Raw genomic sequence first — 6,000 nt, forward strand, 5'->3', positions numbered from 1 at the left:
TGCAGCTTTATATAAGATTTCCCTGGACTAAAAAAGACAAAGATAGAAACCAAACAGTAAACATCACTGTGTTGAACCGAGAGCAAGAAGATGCCCATAGAGCTGGGATGTGTTCCTACCCAAGCATAGTATTTTCTTTTGTTAAGCTAAGTAAGAAACACATTAGTTGGTTATTACTGCTGTCTTACAAACCTTGTATGTAGCTAATCTGATAATGTGTTTGTTCATCTGAGGTATGGAGAACCTGAGGATTTTACTGCTATGCACACTTGTTGAGTTCTAAGCAAGTTCTCTAAGTACTAACACCATGATACTAGAAATGGGACAGTTATAAAATCTCATTTAATAAAAACTCAGATGAAGGGCTGGGAAGATGGCTCAGTGGTTAAGAGCACATACTGTTCTTGCAGAGGACCCAAGTCCAGTTCCCAGCACCTGCCTCGGACAGCTCACTCACTACTACTGTAACTCCAGCCCCAGCAGATCAAGGCATCTGGCCTTCAGCTGCACCTGCATTCATACAATCAGACAGGAACATACATATTCAACAACAACAACAAAACCAACACACATGAAAAGGACATTACCCAGTGAGACTGCTGTCTTTTTGAGGAAATTATCCAACAGTCCTTGGTTGCCTGTGGGTGTTCTTACACTGAGAGTTGTAGCAGCTGGGGCACAGCTGTGTCAAATAGCCTGCTTTGCCCCTTGCTAAGGCAGCCTCGAGAGAGGTGGAGTCTTCTACATGCACATTGAAATGCTGCTCTTATTAATAATGAAGAGGAGCAGGGCTTGATGTTGTATGCTGTCCTTCACACAGGTTTTCTGTGCAGAGAGAGAACTGCACATATCATTGATCTTGCAACTGTGAATATTGTTTTAGTGCTTGAGTAACAGAGAGTCAGTGGCCATGTGAAAACAGGAATAGATCCGGTTGCTCTCTAATATAAGCCACCTTTCTCTTTAGTTTGTTTGAACCAGTGCTCATAACTGCAAGTGTGTGTCCGGTCTGTTCTTCTGGTCTGCCTGACCAGCAGTGCAGTAGCAGTGACCTCTTCAGAGCATCTTGATGATATGTGCTAAAGGAAGTGAGGACAACATCTGCAGACTGCACAGAAAATGACTTCTGTTCCCAGTAAACAGAAGTCATGTGACAGAAGGTTGTCTCTACCCACTTCTTGTTATGTTAGCTTCAGCCCTGTACCAAAACAGTAGTCGATGTGGGCACCAGAGCGACACTGAAGCCTCCCTGGGGATTAGAGGCATGCACCACCCACCTAGAGAAAGGGTCCTGTTGATGATTGCAATGTTTCTCTCTTTAGTTTTACTTTAGGCTTTTAATATTAAAATGTTAATATTAGGCTTTACTCTTTTTTAGTGTTCAGATGGGCACTGTCTGTGTATCATACATTGGGTTTTTAGATGCTGAATCTTTATGTCCTTCATTCTGCAGCAGCAGACCCTCCCTCACCCACCCCCCACCCCAGGTTTTCAATGGACAGTAAAAAGATTGTGGTCGCTTCATTCTCTACATCTCTCTTATTTGGAAAAGAACGTCCTTCAGTATCTGTTACTATAGTTATCGCCTCATTTGAAACTCGGCTGTACATTCTGTTGTCTAGTATTGATCAGCTATGAGACTTTTCAAAGTGAGGTCTATTGGCTGATTTAAAATTCACAAAGCATGTCTCATATCTGTGTGTTCAGAAGCAATTTGGTGCAGAGCTGTTCTTTGAGGCTTCTTAACACAAATAGAGAAAAATCCTCAAAGATTTGGCACCTCACTTTGAAAAATCTCCTAAGTAATTGTGAAAGAGTGAACTTACCAAACATCACATAGCAGTAGCTAAGACCAGAGGCAGGTGTAAAAGAGCGTCATTTAGTTTCTATTTGGTAGCTTTGGGTAGTTTAATCTTTTCATTTTGCCTCCTCCTGGTGAGATAGGACAGGTGTGTCCTTTACTCTGACAGGAGGTTCAGGGAACTGTGAGGACCAATCACTAGAATCCATGTGGTGGCAGTTGGCTCTGTTTGAAATGAGGCTGTTCCAGGTTTATACTGATCGTGGCTCTGAGCTACTAGCCTGTAATACAGGTGAAGAGGTGCACACTCCTCAGCTGTCCGCCCCGAGTCGGCTCCAGTTTCCTTGGCCCTTTCTCAGGAAAGCTGTGAGTCTTGTTAGTTGTCATTTGTTGGCTTTAAGTTAGAATGGAGATTTCCCAGTAACCAGCCTGGACACGTGAGAAACCTCCAGTGGAAAAATGTAAGGATTTTGCTTTTCATCTCATCAAAACTTAGAACAGAAGAACCACTCAACTGGCTTATTGTCCACCTTTGTGTAGAACACTTTTATTCCATTCAACACACTCTACAATGACTGTTCTAACTTGTGAGTTTCAAGATTTTATGGCTCAATGACTTGTATGTGATACTTGGTTTTTGAGTGTGAATCGTGGTAAATCTTGTAAAACTATGTGTTTTATGTACTTGTGTAAAAACAGAAATGGAGCTTATAGTGCTTTCTCCAGGTTTGCCATTCATACAACACTGTTCAGACAGACTTAATGAGTGGCAGAAACAAGATACTCTAGAGAGTTTGTCATGGGAGAAACTTGTAGTTAACCACGTCGATTAATACATCTAAGTTTTAACCAGCCATGAAGCTCATACCTGTAATCCCAATGCCTGGGACGGGGAGTTAGGAAGACCACTGTCATCTCAAGGCCAGCCTGAGCTACAGTGAGACCCTGCCTCAAAGATCTATTATGTTAAGGCACTTAGAACATATACTACAAATTATGAGCAATACAAAAAGCTTGAATATACACCATTTCAGATTTTAGGAGGAAGGGCACTGGGTAGTTTATATAGATACAAAATAACAGGTCCTGGCTGAGAACCCTGGGCTGGAACCCAAGTGGGAACTGGAAAGCAGGAGAAAGAAGTGAGGACAGGAGGGGGAGAGCGAGGGGAGGAGGGAGAGGGAGGAAAAACCATGGTGTTCTGCTGGGAGCAAGAGTAAATGCTGTCAAATGCTGCGGACTGGTGAGTAAGCAGAGCAGGAGCAGATGGTAATGTTCAGAGAGATGAAACTCGCTGATGACCTTTATGAAAGCAGTTTCATGATGGAGATAAGGCTGACCACTTAAATGGAGTGGTTTCTGGAGAATGGGAGGACATGCCCGCCTCTTGGGTGCTGTATTGTAAGAGGAGTGGGGCGGCCTGAGGAGGATGTGGGAGCCGTGCAGGCTGTTCTTTTGTGTTATGATAAGGGCTGTATCTATATTGGGGATTTATTATGATGGGAATGATTCAATAGAAAGGAAAAAAGTTGATGTAGGAGAGAGGAAAACAGTTACTCAGAGTCCCTAGAGACTGGGTAGAAGGGATATATTTAGCTTCAAAAGCTTGTTAGATAAACATGGATGTTCAAAATCAGAAAATAGGAAAAGAAGGAAAAGCCAAAGCTAAAGGAAGAAGAAAGCAAACAACATAGATAAGAGCAAAAAGAATCAAGGAATAGCACTAAAAGCAGCGGAGGAAAAGAAACGTATATGTGGTTCTTTAGGAGAAAATCAATAACATTAGTAAAACCAGTTAGATTGATAAGGACAAAAGAAAGGTCACCAAGGTCATAAATGAAACATCACTAGAGATCTCACATTGATAGATAAAAGGGAATACTGTGATCAGCTCAATACCAATAAGTTTACATTTTGTTTGTTTTTTGGTTTTTCGAGACAGGGTTTCTCTGTGTAGCTTGTGCCTTCTGAACTCACACTTGTAGCCAGGCTGCTCGAACTCCAGAGATCTGCCTCTGCTCCGAGTGCTGGACTAAAGCGTGCCCACCACGCCCGCAAGTTACATTTTGGATGAGGGGCTAAAGAAATGGCTCTGCAGGTAAGAACAGTGTACTGGTCTTCCAAAGGACAACCATGTTTGGCAGCTCAGAATCCTTTGGAATGCCAGCTTCAAAGGATGCTAGCACCCCTGGCTTCCATGGGTGCCTTGTTCACATGCATATACCCACACACAGGCATATACATGTGCATAGTCAAAAGTAGTATTTTTAAAATTTTAGGTTAAATGGACCAAGTCCTTTAAAAAACAATCATAAAGCTTACTCAATAATTAGAAAAGTTTGGGGGTAAGAGAGGTAGCTCGGTGGTTAAGAGCACTTGCTGATCTTACAGAGGACACAGGGTCAGTTCCTGGCACCCACATAATGGTTCATAACTTTATGTGACTTCAGTTCCAGGGGTTTGGACACTCTCCTTTCTTCTGAGGCACTGCATTCATGTGGTGCACATATATGCAAGCAAACATACATATTGATAGAAATAAATGTATTTTTAAAGAATATTAAAAAAAATCTATATCTTTTTCAGACTCAGCTTTTTTTTGCCTCTTTTCCCATTTCCATGTGTGTGTTTGGTGTGTGTGTGTGTGTGTGTGTGTGTGTGTGTGTGTGTAGAGACACATGCACATGAATGCTGTGTTGATGTCAAGAATCACCCTTGGTTTGGTTGTTCTTCATCTTATTTATTGAGGCAGGATCTCTCAATCAAACTCAATACTTGAAATATGGCTACTCTTGCTATCTAGCTTGCTCTGGGAATCCCATCTACTCTCTGAAGCTGGAATTACAAGCAGGCCACCACATCCACCTGGCATATACATGAGTTCTGGGAATCTGAACTCCTGTCCTCATTCCTGAACCAGTGCTTTAACCACTGAGCAGGAGCCCCCTTTTCTTGCCTCTTAATTGACTTGTCATTATCTGTTGAGAGCTGGAGATCACTTAGTAAGTACAATAAAGCATGAGGGTGAGTTTCATGTTAAACTGCATAGAATTAGACTACATTTAATGTTTGCTGATGAGTTGTACCAGAAACTTGGGTTCTCTTGTTTTGCCGTCCTCTTGACTTTGGCCTCCCTAGGTGCTTATTATAGAGACTATCCGTGCCTTGCAGCTCATCTGCTGTAACACACCGTTGCCCACTGGAGCTCCGATGTTGCAGCAGTAAGATGGGGAGGGAGCATATCCTATAATCTTCAAATTAAGTATCAGCTTTTCAGTGCGGTTTATCCTCGGCTTTCGCTTAGCTTTCTCCTCCGTGGATAAGATGGGAAGAATTAAAGGGGAGGGAAGTTGGAGAAACCCCCTTGATCCACATAATATGAGGCTCTGATAAACATTTTTTCTCTGAAATCGGGAATGAGGAAGACACAAGTATCCACTTGTTCTACTCTTACGTGGTACAGTAATTGAAGTCATAACTAGAGCAATAAGGGAAGAGAAAGAAGAGACATCCAGATAAGAAAGAAAGAAATCAAGTCATCCTGTACTTAAAAGGCTTAAGGGCTCTACCAGAAACCTCTTTGATCTGAAAACACTTTCAATAAAGTAGCAGAATATAAAATCAACATACATAATCACCTTTTCTATGTACCAATAATGAACATGCTGAGAAAGAAATCAGAAAAACAATCCTGTTCATGATAGCCTAAAAATATTCCTAAACATAACCAAGGAAGTAAACAGCATCAACAATGAAAACTTTGAAGGAGAGAGAGAGAGGAGAGAGGGAGAGAGAGAGAGAGGAGAGAGAGAGAGGAGAGAGAACACAGCAAACTGATGAAGACAATAGGAAAGTCTTCCCATGTTCATGGGTTAGAAAGTTGATATTATGAAGCTAGGTTTGGTAGCACAGAGCTATAATCCCAGCACTTTGGAGGCAGCTTGGTCTGTCAATATAGCAAGTTCCAGTCAGGGCTATAGAGTGAAACACTTTCTTTAAAAAATTAGTATTGTGGGCTGGAGAGATAGCTCAGAACTTAAGAGCACTGGCTGTTCTTCCAGAGGTCCCGAGTTCAATTCCCAGCAACCACAAGGTGGCTCACATCTGTAATGAGATCTGGTGCCCTCTTCTGGTGTCCAAGCACACATGCAGACAGAACACTGTATACATAATAAATAAATAAATCTTTAAAAAATAGT

The sequence above is a fragment of the Peromyscus leucopus genome, chromosome 7 (genome assembly GCF_004664715.2).
Source record: "Peromyscus leucopus breed LL Stock chromosome 7, UCI_PerLeu_2.1, whole genome shotgun sequence".
NCBI lineage: Eukaryota > Metazoa > Chordata > Mammalia > Rodentia > Cricetidae > Peromyscus > Peromyscus leucopus.